Source organism: Lithobates pipiens, unplaced genomic scaffold, assembly GCF_037356315.1.
Source record: "Lithobates pipiens isolate NorthernLeopardFrog02 unplaced genomic scaffold, aLitPip1_a1.2 Scaffold_13, whole genome shotgun sequence".
Taxonomy (NCBI): Eukaryota; Metazoa; Chordata; class Amphibia; order Anura; family Ranidae; genus Lithobates; species Lithobates pipiens.
In genome coordinates, this window is record NW_027507718.1 from 389331333 (window position 1) to 389349005 (window position 17673).

Sequence of the window (17673 nt, forward strand, 5' to 3'; positions counted from 1 at the left end):
TTTACAGATCTGGAAGAAATACACAAAGCACAAGATCCAAGTAAGAATATAAAGTACATGACTCTTATATGTTTACCTGATTCCCGCCCAAGCCATTGTAAAATGACGCCTGGGCGGGTGCCCTATTGTTCTGGGTAGATGACATACGACATCCTCCCCAAAACGTGCTTCGCGTGAGCCCAACAGGCCAGATTTGGGTTATTTTCACCAAAGAAATGTAGCGGAATACATTGTGGCCTAAATTTATGAAGAAAATGTATTTATTTGCTCCTTTTTTTAACAGAACCCTCTCAAAATTTTTGGCAATTTTTCATTTGTTTAGCAAAAAAATGAAAAACCCAGTGGTGATTAAATACCACCTAAAGAAAGCTCTATTTGTGTGAACAAAATGCTAAAAAATCCGTATGGGCACAGTGTTGAATGACGTGCAATTGTTACTCAAAGTGTGACAGTCCTGAAACCTGAAAATTGGCCTGTGGAAGAAGGGGGTAAAAGTGCCCAGTATTGAATCGGTTAAATAATGTTTGTCTAACCCGGAGTTCAGCTTTATGATCAGAAAATCTTCTCTCTCTATGAATGTAGGCGATTAAGGGACTTGTCTATACGTTTCTATAGTTGGCCAGTTTTATGCCACCCTTCCCAGCAAAAATGTTTGTGTTATGCTAGAGTTAATCACTAAAACAGATCAAGTGGGAATGGAGTCTTTTGGCACGATCTACAAAATAGAATATAATGACTATTATTTTTAATTATTTATATTTTGTTGCGATGAGCCCTTTTGCACTTATGCATGCATTAACGCACTTGTTATTGTGCATTAAGGCACTGAACTGAGATGCACCATTTACGCTGTATCCTGAATGGCATGGCAGCTTGCATCAATCCACAAATAACCGCACCTGCAGCATTTTCCCTATTAGGCATAGCTTATTACTTTGCCAGCTAGTATATGTTCATTTTCACATGCCATTCTAAATGAACAGCACTGTATATTAAATAGCACACAAATGCTCACTACCTTTGCACACATGATTACATCTACATCCTATTATGCTATAGCAGTAGGATGTAGGATTTAGTGATTGCAGTTGACTTTTAGCCGTATACTTAGAAGTACCAACAATATTCTGTATAGTAAAGCCATCATAGAACAAGCAGTGGCGGATGGGCCCTTCTCTATATTCGATGATGCTCAATTAATCGCAGGGAACAACAGGCCTTCCACACTGATGTATGGTGCTGCACTCACATTCCAGAGCATAATACTGCCATTGTCCAAGCAGGAGATGTTGTTTACCAAGTGGTTTGTGCAATCCCTTTACCAATAGGAAGAATCAGGGCTGTTTTGTTGTAAAAACCTTCTACAAACAGTGTTATCTCGTTCCCTTGGAGGGAGTGTAATACTGAATTGCCATGCATCTCAGAGTGAGTAGAAGACCCACTGATTATTATGCTTCAGTGTACTGTATGTGTGTTAACATTGTCATCTCAAATGTCCTACAACAAATGTTTTGTTGGTAAGGGAACATGCAAAGCAATAATCTTTCTAATGATAAATGATTTTAAAAATGTCTTGTGTTTGATTTATTTTTTTCTAGTTTTCTGTCTGGAGCGTTTGTTAAATTCTAATATTATTGCAGCTGCTATCAGATTCTGCAGTGAGCTGAATTCTCAAGAACTGGTAAAAAAAAAAAAAAAAAAAACCTTAAGGACTCACGTATATTTGAGGTTTGGCTTGTACACTGTAAAAAATTGCATTTTAGGGCACACGGGAGGCACAGATGCCAGCAGCCTCTTAAAGTGAATGACAGACTGAAATACGCAGCAGCAATACAAAGCTGGATGGTGTTCGGAGTGGTATTAGTGTTGAGGGTTGTATACATTCAGGAATGTTTAAGAGTTTATTTTTTATGGATAATTTATGGAAAAAAAATGACCTACATCTGAAAAAATATTGTGGAAGGTAATGTATCAGCTAATGTATAAAAAACAAGCAGGATGCTAATTTTCCAACAAAACAGATGAGAATCATGCCTGTTTTTGGGGGGTTTTGGATAAAAGTTAGATCGGGCCTGTGTCCATAACCTTTTCTCAATGTTAGAACGTCCTTTCTTCCTATGCAAGTAAAGAAGAAAACGAAAGCAGCATAAAGCAGGCTCAAGCATCTTAGATGGAGGTTAAATGTACTTGTCAATGAATGTGAATGATTTCAGAAGCATCTTAAAGTGGTTCTTCATTCTAGAAACAAAACTCTAAAGTCATTGTGACAGACCAGGACAGGGGCTCTTGGAGGGGACTGCAGGATGGCCTCCTGCCTAAGGACTATGGGATTCAAACAAGGAAGACAACGCTCCAGGTGAGCAATCACTACAGTCCGGATGCGCTGGGTGCAAGCCACGGCTCACCACCGATGATCAATAGGAAGAAAAGAACGACTGCACACCACAGGAACGTTCCAACAATTTTATTCCAAAGATAGAAAATGACAGTCAACAAAGTCCGAACCCAGGAGGTGACGTGTACGTTTCACACTGACCTCAGTGCTTCTTCAAACCATTTTGACACATGCGTTTCACACTAACCTCTTCAAACCTGTGGCACGACTGAAGCACTGAGCATATAAAGGCTCCATCCCTCCATACAGGTGCGGGATAACGCAATCAGCTGTGCCGAATGTCTGACAAGGCAATCCTAATACACCTGCATAACAATACCTCTGTTTTACCATATGACAACATGGCATAGCATGTAACCTTCATACAAAAAATATATATATAATATTATTTAAAAAAATGATAACACCGCCAAAGATTGTTATAATAGTCATACAACATAAGGACTATGGGCCCTGGCTTTTGAGGGGCCTTTCGGAGGTGTGTGGCCCTTGGAGTGGTCTTGCTTCAGATTCGGGTCCATGTTTCCCCAAAACACACAGATACAGGAACCTAGGACCTGAATACAGATTTGGGACCTTTTGGGGCCCAAACCAGCAATGACTGCTTTAGACTGTGAGACTCAGAGCAGATGTTAATATAATCAGCTTAAAACAACCTGATGCTGGGGTCTTCTGCTATAATCTGTTTAATAAGCTGTCTTTTTCCCATGGTATCATTTCCCATTGTGTGCCTCCTAGGTGTGAATTCACTTTGTTAATTAAGTTACCTATTGTTTCTGTCTGTCTGCTAATCCTTTTAGAGATTTAGACAGCCCTAAGTCTTACTAGCTGGGTCTTACTGGGGAACTGGTGCCGAACGGTCTGGGCACCTAGGCTTGTTTAAGTGACTAGTTGTTAAATAGCTTACTGTTTAATTAGCCTAATGTTTATGTTTACGTTGGCTAAGGAAATTAGCTGTGTTAATTATCTTATTATTTGCATAACATGATCAAGCTCTTATCTGATTTTGTGTGGTATATATATTCTCTGTGAGTTTACAAAAAAGCGAATTCCAGTTTGCACCTAAGTTAGTGTTGTCTAGTTCTTGTGTGCTCAGCTATAATTTACCTGGTTCCTGGTCCCAGACTGGAGGAAGCTGTACCTTGACAGAAGCACCCAGGCTGGGCGCTGGACGGTCCGTCATAGTCAGCAGCTACAAATACTGGCAGACAAGCGAAAACTTCCCCTTTGGGGTGAAGTTCTGTCTGAAATTATCTCAAAATGCAAGCACAATGCACCTGAAATAAAGCAATCTGCATTTTCCCATCAGCATAATATCCCAAAGCCTGATTACACCGTCTTACAATTTAACATTTAGTTATATGTTAAAGCGGTTGTATACCAGCACAAAAAACAAACAAAAAAGAAAACAAAAACACTGTAAAGACAAAGGCATAATGAGCCAGTGCCACTGAAAATGACCTATTCAAGTGAATGGGGCTGCGCCACAAATGCCCCACAACCTCAGTGGTGCGCCATTTACAGCACACATAGTGTGCGTTGTGAAAAAAAGTGGGTATAATAGCGATGTGCTTTCATAGTAACAGGCCTGCAGGGCATCAGATTGAAGAAATATGGTACACTAAACAGCAGTGATTCACAAATACATAGGGAATATTGTCAAAATATCGTCACAAACAAACAGTAAATTGGCAGCAAATGGGAAATCGTTGTAATAATTATTCAGCAAATGGGCAATTGTGACAATATGTGAGCAACTCCCCCAGCACCAACTCAGCCACCTTCGAGGGAAAAAAAACTTCCCCCCTGCCCTCTTCTTCCCCTATCTCAGAAATATCTCTCCCACATAACAAAAAAATCTCCCCTTTATTTCCCTACCTCAGAAATATCTCCACCAATATCTCCACCACATCAAAAATCCCCCCTTCCTTCCCTTACCTCACAAAAATCTATTCCACATCAAAAACTCCACCTTTCTCTGGTAACGTTCTAATATCTCTCCCACATCAAAAAACGCCACCTTCCTCCCTTACCTCACAAAAATCTCCTCTTCCCTTCTCCCTGGCCTTGTATTAGGAGGCATGTCAGGGCCAAGGAGTAACCTGGGAGAGCTTTCCTCCACTCTGAGCCTTCTGCACAGGGAAGGCACATTACCTTTATACAAGTGCTCATGCTGAGTCATAAGCAAGAAGACCAGTAGCTTTGCAGAGAGCCACAAATATCGACTTGGCTGACCTGGGGCACCTGCTCCCCAGTCTTGTAGAGCACCTCACAGCTGGTTGCCCCCTAGATATGCCACTGAAGACTGTAACATTTGTAACTGAGATGCAAGTGAAAGGTGTTTTCATTGCTGCCAAATTTTTCAATTGTGCTTAACATATCCAAGGAAAGCCCAGTTTTGGCAGTACATGGTTTTCTTTAAAACTTTGGAGTGACGGACAGAAAGTGTTGGGATTAGTGTTTTCTTCCTAAGATTAGTCCACTCATCCATCTGGACTAATTAAGCCTAATCAAACTACTTTTTGGTACCACTGTGTCTCTCAATCCTTGCAGCAATCTACTTTCAAATCTACTTTCTTGTCAGAGAGACTTGAACTATGTAGAAAGGTTGGCATTTTTTTTCTCTTATGAAAATGCTGCCCATATTTGTTTAATGATGAAAATACAATAAAACCAGTCTTCACAAAACCCAAACTTACCACCCTAAGAGACCACTAAAGAAGAGCTGATACAGCTCTTAAAGCCCTTAAAGTACATTGATTATTGTCATGATAAATTAAGTTCCGCTTGTTTTTTATGACTGTGATTTGGTATGGGAGAAAGACATTGGTACAGCTCCCTGTCACATTGTCATTATCATGACTAGCCTGGAGGAAGGAATGATGAGTCCTATTTTTCTGTCATAGCTTTCAGAGGACAATCATTTGTGCATTTACTCAAGATCTTGTAGCCCTTAGGACAAGCTATTGCTGTAGAGGCCTCCATAAACTTCTAAGGCTGGCTCTGTTGACCTTGGTAGGTAATTTAGTTAGTGTAAAAAGAGAGGGGAGGGGTAGGGAGCATAGAGGATTAGTCTGAACTTGCTTATCAAGGGAAACAATAGCAATCTAACCAGTCCAGTTGCTAGTTCTCAATAGGGACTGCCTATATAATCAGGAACCATCATATAAGTGATCATACCTTGGCGTAGCCATTGCATTTTGTAGTCAGGGCCGTTTTTAAGGCAGGGCAAAAGGGGCAGCTGCCCTGGGCCCTGCCATTGTTGTGGGGCCCAAAGCAGATGTCTCATACTTGCCAACTATCCTGGTTTAAATTACCTCGTCCCTTGGAGTTTTAGTCCTGTGCTGTGTCCCGATATCTCAGTGTGAAGTGCTGCTACTAATGCTGCCCAGCTCTGCCCTATTGTGGTGTACAGATGACTCACATGCAGACCCTGTGTTTACATGTAAATACCGACATTCAGATGTAAATTGTGGTGACATTCATATGTAAATTGCAGAGGCCAGCAGCATTGATATGTATATCATGCCCCACAGTAATCTCTGATGGGTTTACTTCCTCTTTGATTCCCTGCAAAGGTAAAGCACAATGGACTACTATGAATCGCATAGTAGTCCATTATGTGTCACTTACCTGACACAGGAGCCAGCGAAGTCACCGCTGTTCTCTGTAGTCCGGAGCCTCCATCTTCTTGGTGGGTCTCACTGCTCCGGCGCTGTCATTCGTTGGAGCAGCGATGACGTCACTCCCGCGCATGCGCACGGGAGCCGCCACTCGCGGCATATCGCTGTTAACTGCGGCGCGCTCAGTGCGCCACTGTCTACAGTGGTGCCTGTCTTTCGGCAAATATCTCCTAAACCGTGTAGGTTTAGGAGATATCTCTTAGACCTACAGGTAAGCCTTAATCTAGGCTTACCTGTAGGTCAAAGTATGTTGTAAGGGTTTACAACCACTTTGACAGTTATATTTCTCTTCTCTATTTGCATCCCATTGAGATCGGCAGGATAGAAAGTAGTTTGGAAATAACGTATCAGTGCCAGTCTTTTGCCTACAGTTTAAGAACTTCTTTGCTGGAATTGTTTTTAGATACGTGTGTAAAAGTAATAAATGTTTGTTAAAGGCAAAGTCCCAGGATATTAGCCTAAGTGCAACCAAAACGTGTAATGCCGCATACACATGACCGGATTTTTCAATGGACTAGGTCCGACGGTCTTCCCAACGGACTTTTGGCAGAGGTCCGACAGACTTTCTGGACGAAACGGACTTGGCCACACACGACCGGACTAAGTCAGTTCGAAAGTCCGTCAGTTTTGAACGTGATGACGTAAACAGGACTAAACAAGGAAGTTCAATAGCCAGTAGCCAATAGCTGCCCTTGAATCTTATTTGGTCCATTGGACTAGCAAACAGACGAACGGTTTTCCCGATTTTTAGTCCGTCGGACATGAGTCCGTTGGATAGATTTGAAACATGTTTTATTTCTAGGTCTGTCAGACTTTTGGGGAAAAAAACGTCCACTGGAGCCCACACACGATCAAATTGTCCGACGGATTCCGGTCCGCCGGAGCAAGTCTGCCGGAAAGTCCGATCGTGTGCGCGCGGCATAAGAGTTGTGTCAGGAAACCCAGTAGGAAAGAATGTTGGCCCATATTCACACCTTCCTAGAGATGGCACTAGATCTTGACCTCAATCTCCCCCACAATATACTTCTTTCCCCCATTGGTCATTGATTTTATGCCTTTACCATATCTCCTCTCCTTTCCTCTTTTTCTTTTTTTCTTCATCCCATCTCTTCCATTAACCACATTGGGAGGCCGATCACCCCACCCACCCCCCCCCAAAGGGTAAGTCATGCTCCCATTATAGACCTTTCTTTCCCCTTTACTCTTTCTCTTACTGCCCCTGTTTTTTCTGGGGAATCTTCCCCAGTTAAGTCCATTTTGCTTCTGGTTAAAATGTTGGGTGGCATCGCAACATCTAAAATACATTTTTATTAACCAGAAGTTGTAATCACTTTGTGACAACTAAGACCACGTATAGTGGTTTCTGCATAAATCGTTGTCATAAGCAGTAATACCTATGCAATTTGTAACATGTTCTTCCTGCTGAGTGTTATGTGTACAGCATCTCGGTGTTTGATGTATGTGATGTAGACCTTTCATTAATAGAAAATGTGGGGCCCCCCCACAAAAAGTATTCAAGAGAGTTAGTAGGATTCTAGGGGATTTTAGAACTGTGGGAGCTGTCACAGGTTCTAATCAAGATTGCCCGACTATGCCCGCCCTTTCTACCCAGTTCCATCCATCTCATCACTGGTGGAGGATTTTATGAGCACCTTTTGCAAATATCTTTTATACACAGAGGTGGAAGATATAAGAAGCTTCAGCACATTATGTTGAAAGGAGCACATGGGCTGTTTATTTAAAGCAGCCCAGTTTGTTTATTTATCAATATTGTTTCTCTCTTTGGACACTTGTTTACTGACATTATTTGTTCTTTTTATTGTTACATTGTTATACTGCTTTTTGTGGACACATATACAGGATTGTGTTACTTTGCTGCCAGTTGTGCTGCAGTATATATGTTCTTTTGATATATTGTTAAGTGAAGTGAGAAGACTTGTATGTGAGCAGCAGTTGGGGATTTTCAATATAATTTTTTCATTTTATTTTGTTAATTAGGTTGAGGGGATGTTGCGCAGATTAAGTTTGTTATTATAGTTTATTTAAAATGAATGTAACCACAATGCACAGTGCTGTGGTCCATGCATTTCTGTGTGTTTTATGGTATGTTCTCACAATGAATTACCGTGAACCAGCCCTTAGTCTTTGAAGTTTATGTAAAGCCAAAACAGTTTTTACTGTATAGTCTTGGCTTACTTTTTCTTTATTATTTTATTTGAAATACTATTTCATTATACATTCTACCTTATAATACCCCTTGAACGAGAACATTTTCCAAAAAGTATGAAATACCAAGGATAATAGGTGTTAAACTGTATCATTTGCACATTTGAAAAAGGGGAAGCAAACCGGGATAACAAAAATTCCACTGAAAAATATCCAAACTATCTCGTTGGGTTTATGGGATGAAACTTGACAATACATTGCTGAAGACAATAACCTGCAAAGTAACTGTGCATTCACTGTGCAACAGTGACAACCTGTGTTGATATTGGGAACTACACTTCTATTAATTAACTGTGTTTTTTAGTATGCATTGAACCACAAGAGAAAAACGTATCACTGAAGCATTGTTCTACTTTTAAAATGAAAAAATACAAGTTTCACATCAGGCAAGATCCAGGGGCTGTCTACATTGCCAGTAAACCTGTGCAAATTACTTGGCTGAGAACAGGGTCTGCTATTATGGCTGATCTACACACTAATACATGTTTCTTGTTTACCTTTCTCAATTACAGTTATTTTTAGGAAAGAGATAATTAAAAATAGCCCTAAGGGCACTTTTCTGACAGTAGTTCCCCAAAGAACCACCCCCACACAAATAGAGCTTTCTTTTGTTGGTATTTAATCACTGCTGGGTTTTTATTTTTTGCTAAACATACAAAAAAAGACAGATAATAAAAAAAAAAAAAAACTTTTTCATAGTTTGTTATAAAATTTTACAAACAGGTAATTTTTCTCCTTTATTGATGTGCGCTGATGAGGCTGCACTGATGGGCACTTATAGACACTGATAAGGGGCACTGATGAGGCTGCAGTGATAAGTGGCACTGATGGGTGGAACTGATAGGCGGCACTGATAGGCAATGCTCATAGGCAGCACTGATAGGTGACACTGATGATGAGTCATTGATTGGCAGCACTGATGGGCATTGATAGGTGGCACTGGTAGGCACTGCTGATATGCACTGGTAGGTGGCACTGATGGTTACTGGTAGGTGGCACTGGTGGGCACTGCTTAACAGCAGTGGGTCTGGAGTATGCGGGACTGATGTCCCGTTTACTCCAGATGATAATCGCCTTTTTTTTTTCTCCTCACGCTATCAGCACCAGGGGAAAAAAAGCTGATTACCGGCTCTGTTTACATCACGTGCTCAGTTGTCATTGGCTGATAGCTGATCACGTGATAAAGGGTTGGAATCGGCTCTTTACTCAGATCTGTGATCAGCTAAGTCTCATGGATGCAACCACTGCTTCCAGAACACAAGCTAGGAAATTCACAATGCCTGTAGCCCCCTTTCCTCCGTCAGTCTCGATATAGTTGCTGTCATGGTTATGCAGTGATCTTCCTGTGTTTGCTTACCTCCCCTCATGTGTTCAGACTAAGAGGCCAGTCACTTCCACCTGTTGGTTTTTATAACCTCTCCTCTAAGCATGGCTCCACCCAAGGCCCTATCAGGGAGCCCTATATTAACCTGTGCACTGCAGGCCATCAGTGCTGATCAACCATTGTGTATTCCTTTGTGTGTTTGGCTTCCTGTTACCTGCCGTGTGCTCTTCTGTTGTTCCGTTACCGACTTTGGCGTGTCTTTGACTATCCCTGTTTGCCTGTGATCCTGACCTTTTGGCGTGTCCCTGACTATTTCTGTCTGCTTGTGGCCCTGACCTTGGCTTTGACCCTCACCATCCCTATCCTCCTGTTGCCTACTGTGGGTGTGAGCTGGGGGACCCTGGGGGTCGCGACCTGGAGCCAGTTGCAGCCAAGTCCATCCTCACCACTTGAGGCTCTGAACACCTGCTGGCTCTTAGACTCCATGCCCCAGGGAATCTTACGCTCTAACCCCGGTGGGACCTGTCTCCCGTCCGCAGCAGTCAGCCGTAGGGTCCACAACCTTGCGGTGCACTCCTGATCCCTACGGTGTGCATCTGTCACCTCGCCTCTAGGTGACCTGACACTTGCTTTTTCATGTTGCTAGAATATTGGATGGGCTCTCATCCATAAATCCTCTTTAAAAACCTACATTTGCAATTATTCTTCTTCTACGGACAATTCAGACATCATTATAATTTAACACTGCAGCTGATAGTAATCCACTACATCTTACCAACTGATTAGTAGTTGGCCTCTGGGCATATTAGCAGTGCAGTACTGGCAGGGAATACTACAGAGATTCAATGATTACTCCCAGGAGTGCCAATATGTTCCAGGCATGTTCTTAAGCTAGCAATAGACAGATTTTTAAATTTGGTTCCGTAAACATGTCTAAGCATGCACATTTATGACTATAAAGAGAGAAGAGAAGAGCAGAAAGACATCCCTAACACAGGCTTAGAGACATCATCTGATTTGGAAAAACTTGCCACACTGGGTGACATTTACCTTATGTCTGTGAGTACATGTAGGCCAGGTTCACATTTATCCATGCCTATGTTTGTCCTTTTTTCCTTCCATTTTTTTGGGGATCACAGCACATGAAAATTCGCAGGACTGTAGCTTCTGACTTTGATTAAAATTAAATTCAACCATCCAGGGGTCTAGTGCTTCTTCTTTAGTCCTCAGGTCCTGACACTGGCACATTTACTGTGGGCAGACAGCTATGACTTCTTTTGGCTTCACAGCCAGGTGCTCACTGCGCATGTGCGAGTCGTGCTGCGTTATGAGAATGGTCCTGCAGCATTCTGGGGCCTGTGATGTGCCCCAGAAAGTTGGGGGCAGGAAGAGATCTGATGGTAAATGGGAGCAGATACCTGTCCAAACCAGGGACGCCCAATAGAGCCCACCAGGGATGCTCATTAGAGACCACCAGGGATGCCAATCGGTGCCCATTAGAAATGCCAATTTGTGCCCATCAGTGATGCATGTCAGACCTCCCAACAAGTTCTGCCTATTAGTTCCCATCAGTGCGCATCTGTGTCACCTATCAATGCCCATCAGTGACGCCTATGAGTGCCACATATGAGTGCCTATCAGGGCCACCTATCAGTGTCCATCAGTGCTGCATATCGGTGTCACCTATCAGTGTCCATCAGTGCTGCATATCGGTGTCACCTATCAGTGTCCATCAGTGCTGCATATCGGTGTCACCTATCAGTGTCTATCAGTGCTGCATATAAGTGCCTCATCATCAGTGCCACCTGATCAGTGCCACCTGATCAGTGCTGTCAGTGCAGCCTCATCAATGAAGGAGAAAATGTAATTATTTCAAAAGTTTTATAACAGAAATTAAGAAAAATGTTTTATTTTTTTTTAATTTGGGTTTTTTTTTTATGTGTAGCGCAAAAAATAAAAAACCCAATGATGATCAAAAACCACCAAAAGAAAGCTCCATTTGTGGGTGAAGTGGTTATGAAAGTGGCACCATTGCGAACTACTTGAATCTGTCACACATGTAGGAAATCTTATTGTGAATTAGATGCAGTTTTAAAAGGACCATACCACCAAAAGTGTTGCAAATGTTTTATTGAATCACCCCCATTGTATTGTCAAAAGTTTTGAAAGAAAAAAAGAGCAAGTGCAATATCTTGGTTGAGTATGGCTGATAGAAATCAAACGATTATGATTATTGTTATTACTGTTTTATGTTTGTTGTGAACATCTGTGCTGTTTCTCGTGGGGATGCTACAAAATATTGCAGCAATTAGTTCATCCTGTCCGCTCTATCTCCTGGCACCCAGGGTATTGTCACTAACATAACCAAAGGTTTGCATTTCAAGAAAGATACAGAACCTCAGCACATAAATCTAGGTCATAAAAGAATCTCACATTATGATGTCTTCACTTAAAAAATAAAACTAAAACATGAATTCATGGCCATGTTCCCAGTAATTACAATTTATCAAGTATAGTGAGATACTGCATGTGATCTAAACTTTGGGACTAGCTATGGTCTGGAAGAAGTTGAGAAGCCCAAAGTATGGGCCTATTATGTTAGGGTTAGGTAACATAAAATAGGTAAAATAGTTGGACATGATGGGAAATCTGTGTGTTCGATCAGGAAATTGATTACATTTTTTATGAGTGATCACATAGTGAGTAGTGTAATTTGACATAAGGTCTTTCAGGTTGGCGTCTTTACCTCTAGGTTGCTTGGCAACCTTATCCCACTGCTCATACTGCTCTGGATATGGTATATACTGTAAGTAATGGTCAGTGGAGAAAAGGGGTCCTTTTTCGGTGGGCAAAGTAACAGCAAAGGAAATCTTTCCATCTAGGGACCTGTTCATGGGAAAACATGTAAGTGCATGCATTGCTGGGGTGTGCATACCTCTTTGAGAGGAGCTCTAGGATTACTCCCTAACAGAGAGGGGAGGGAAGCTGGACTGTATGCACTTAGTTGGGGAAAGGATATGAACAGAAGCCAGGGATATAGATGTGGGTCTCCCTATTGGAATTATTATTCGAAATCTCACAAAATGTGTGCCCACAGAGGTAAATGAGCCTCTGCTGATGTTGGATGTTCTGTTGTTGAACTGTATGAGTAAAGCATTTAAATGGCAGTGACACATCACATTGATATACTGACAAGTGTCTTTGGCATACATTGCTATACACAAATGTGGACAAGCTGTAGCAGTCATTGTGAAAGCAGAACATTGCACATCACACATAAGCCATCTTTCCATTAGCACTCCTGTCCTTGGGAGAACCACAGCATAGGGACCCATTTCCCTGTAAACTATATCTGTAGCATTCTGCTCTATTCAAACCGAGCATCCTGCTCTGTCAGCTGAGATTAACTGTAGTATAACAGTCTGTCTTTCTATGTCCCACTCCATAGCTCTATCCAGCCGGGTACACTCCCAGATGTTACCTATTACTCCCCGGGTCATTAGTAGTCACTCTGACTTGCTCTGACTTGCCCATTAAACTTTATGCATTCAGCGCACAAATTCCTTCATGTCGTTCCGGAGACAGGACTTTTGCAGCTCTAGATTCTCTACACTTCAACTAGGTGGCACTATAAGTCGCAGGGACATTAGTACTTACATAAGAGAACACTAGCCTGGCCTAAAAGACTTTTTGCATCCGTCTCCCAGTCCAGTTAGTTGATGTTCTCAGTCCACTTATACCACGTTTCGAGTCAGGAAAACAACAGCTGCTTTTCTGGGTATTGGACTATCTCACCTGGGCCTTCTTCCCTATATAGGAGCCTTTGCAGCAGGCTAGTGGGGTATTTGGCTCCCATGCCCCAAACTCAACTCCGGCTCCTCCCCTCCTGGCATTTATATGGGCAATGACTCCATCCATTGCATCACTACAGGAAGGAAAAGCCCTGGAATTTGCACATCTCTGCAAAACCCTGTAATGCCGCGTACACATGATCAGACTATCCGGCGGACAACCCGCCGGACTTTGCAGCGGAGGTACAACCCGCCGGACTTTCTGAATGAGCGGACTTGTCCACACATGACCGGACTTTTCCGGCGGACAATCCGCAGGACTATGGCGGGGGTCCGCCGACTTTTGAAAGCAGGAAGAAGTAGAAGCAGAAGGCGGCGGCGACAGCGACAAGACCGGGCCAACATTTGTAAAAGAGCTGGAAGAAGAAAGCGGAGGCCCAGCAAGAAGAACTGAAGAGTGGGACAAGACCCTCGAAGTCGGAAGAAGACCCCTGAAGTCGGAAGAAGACCCCCGGACAGTGGCGGCAACGAAGGAGAAAGCCGGGCTCCTTCACTAGTAAAAGAGCAGAAGATAGTGGAGGAGTCCGGCGAGAAGACCCCCGAAGACAGAAGACGACCCCTGAAGACGGAAGAAGACCCCCGGAGCTGTCTAATAAAGTATTTTAAAAACCTGTGTTATGTTTTTTTATTAACACTTTTTTCCCCCAGGTGAATGGGTAGGGGTAAATCTTACCCCATACTCATTCACATAGGGTGGGGGGGCCAGAATCTGGAGCCCCTTATTAAAGGGGGCTCCCGGAGTCTGATAAGCCCGCCACTCGCAGACCCTGACAACCAATGGCCAGGGTTGTCGGGAAGAAGCCCTTGTCCTCATCAACATGGGGACAAGGTGCTTTGGGGTGGGGGTCCCACAGGGCCCCCCCTCCCCAAAGCACTCCCCCGTGTTGAGGGCACGCGGTCTGGTATGGCTCAGGAGGGGGGGAGGGCGCTCGCTCGCTTCCTGACCGGCCGGGGCTGCATGCTCGGATAAGGGTCTGGTATGGACTTTGGGGGGACTCCCACGCTGTTTTTTCGCCATAGGGGTTCCCCTTTAAATCCATACCAGGTGACGGGGCTCGAGAGATGTCAATCTCGCCGATTGAGGTGGCGACATTGACTTCCTGCGCTAGTCCCATCTACCTGGAGCCACGTTCAAAATGAACAGACTTTACTCTGTGTGTGGGCAAGTCCATTCATTTAAAAAGTCCGGCGGAGCCCACACACGGGCGGATTGTCCGGCAGGCTCTGGTCCGATAATCTGATCGTGTGTACGCGGCATTAGAAGATGTATGATAGCCTCAGCCTGGGTTCCGACACAGCCACGTTTTAATTGCAATTTTACCACAATTTTGCTGTGACTTGCATTTTTTAATCCATCCAAGAACAAATTAACCAAAAAAAAAGCTTAACAGAAATGCAAAATGCATAAAAATATGTGTGCAAACATGCAAAATTCACAGCAAAAAGCACTCTAGAAACAGATCAAAAGCAAACTGCATAAGTGTGAATCAAGCCTCAAGGTGCCAATAATGGCTGACAATAAATTCATATTCATTTAAATTCATGATATTAATTAAAAAGTCAAATATAATACAATTATTAATATATATTATATTTATATAAAAACCGTCAGATTTTGGTTTTGATTTCATTCATGGCCAAGTGCATCCTGAATTTTTGGCACCACTAATCTGCACACTTCTTTTAGTTCTGAGAAAATGGTTAGGAAAGAACTGAAACCACTGGATCAAAATGACAGTCACAAGCGTTCGTAAGAGCCCAGCGGGGGAGTCGGGCACTCGCAGCGGCTCTGGGGGTGAGCAGCGGGCGGGCAGCGGGTGCACGCGTGCCCCCCTTAATGGCCATAATTAGAAGCGACATAACATGACGGCGATTCGTGCAGCCAAGCCATGTTGCCTCAGTACAACTACGGCGGTTGGTCGACAAGAAGTTAAGGCACTTTTTTTTAACGCATACAGTAAACGCATGAAAAACTCCTCAGTGTAAAAGGGCCCTTAGAAAAACATTACTTACCTGCTCAGCAGATCCACCGTTGTCCTGCTGAGATCAGCTGATCGGGGGCAGTAAACGTGTGGGGATCTTCCCAAAGTAAGCTTACAAACTAGAAGATCAATCACTTTTTTTTATAGAAGTAGACTGGAAATGATTGAAATACACTATGGAGATGACCACAGATAACACTATAAAGTAATTATTACTAACATGAGACATAAACTAACACTTTGCAATTCCTCAGTGAATTAAAGCATTCTCAAATTGGACAAGGTGGAGAGACGGGGCGGTGACATCATGATCTCCACCTTGTCCAATCAGAGAACACTTTGCATTAATTCAGAAAATGCAAAGTGTTCTCTGAATGGCGCTCGTGCCAAGCGAGTGACCTCCTGGGTTCACAATGCAGCAGGGGAGCATAGGAATCACAAGCAACTGAAGATCACTGAATTAGCGGTGTCTATACAGTGATTTTCAGCTTCTGGGAGGATCAGTTAGGTACGGTATATACATTGTTACATTGGTCCAGGCTGGATAAATGCAACTATTTAGAAATTGTCACACTTGAAATTCAGTGGAACCTCTGTGCAGATCCATGGAACTATCAAAATGTAAAACGGATACAGTATATCAGTGTAGAGTAAAAAACTTTTAGGGCTGATTCACATCAGAATGTATTCCTATGTTCCCCTGAAGTGCGATTTTCTGCCCATTCACTTGAATCGGCTCAAATCGCACAAAAAGCAACACACATACTATTTGTGAAAAATGCATGGTACTGGTTCACACTTTGGGCCCAATTTGGACATTTTCACTTAGGGGTGTACTCATTTTTGTTTCCAGTAGTTTAGACATTAATGGCTGTGTGTTGAGTTATTTTGAGGGGACAGCAAATGTACACTGTTATACAAACTGTATACTCACTACTTTATATTGTAGCACAGTGTCATTTCTTCAGTGTTGTCACATGAAAATATATAATAAAATATTTACAAAAAAGTGAGGGGTGTACTCACTTTTGTGGGATACTGTATGAGGGAGCCTGCCATCCATTATACAGGAGACAATGGGATGGGATATATGAGAGACCCCTCCATCCATTATACAGGAGACAATGGGATGGGATATATGAGGGACCCCTCCATCCATTATACAGGAGACAATGGGATGGGATATATGAGGGACCCCTCCATCCATTATACAGGAGACATTGGGGTGGGATATAGGATGGACCCCTCCATACATTATACAGGAGACATCGGGGTGGGATATATGAGGGAACCCTCCATCCATTATACAGGAGACATTGGGATGGGATATATGAGGGAACCCTCCATCCATTATACAGGAGACATTGGGATGGGATATAGGAGGGAACCCTCCATCCATTATACAGGTGACATTGGGATGGGATATATGAGGGAACCCTCCATCCATTATACAGGAGACATTGGGGTGGGATATATGAGGGAACCCTCCATCCATTATACAGGTGACATTGGGATGGGATATAGGAGGGAACCCTCCATCCATTATACAGGAGACATTGGGGTGGGATATATGAGGGAACCCTCCATCCATTATACAGGAGACATTGGGGTGGTATGTATGAGGGAACCCTCCATCCATTATACAGGTGACATTGGGATGGGATATAGGAGGGAACCCTCCATCCATTATACAGGAGACATTGGGGTGGGATATATGAGGGAACCCTCCATCCATTATACAGGAGACATTGGGGTGGGATGTATGAGGGAACCCTCCATCCATTATACAGGAGACATTGGGGTGGGATATATGAGGGAACCCTCCATCCATTTTACAGGAGACATTGGGGTGGGATATATGAGGGAATCCTCCATCCATTATACAGGAGACATTGGGGTGGGATGTATGAGGGAACCCTCCATCCATTATACAGGAGACATTGGGGTGGGATATATGAGGGAACCCTCCATCCATTTTACAGGAGACATTGGGGTGGGATATATGAGGGAATCCTCCATCCATTATACAGGAGACATTGGGGTGGGATGTATGAGGGAACCCTCCATCCATTATACAGGAGACATTGGGGTGGGATGTATGAGGGAACCCTCCATCCATTATACAGGAGACATTGGGGTGGGATATATGAGGGAACCCTCCATCCATTTTACAGGAGACATTGGGGTGGGATATATGAGGGAATCCTCCATC

General features: G+C 43.1%; 1 protein-coding gene across 2 annotated transcripts in view; it reads left to right on the forward strand.

Annotated features, from left to right (window-relative positions):
* FAM149A (family with sequence similarity 149 member A) overlaps positions 1-17673 on the forward strand; it is a 133551-nt gene that overhangs the window by 38616 nt on the left and 77262 nt on the right. The window lies entirely within an intron of this gene.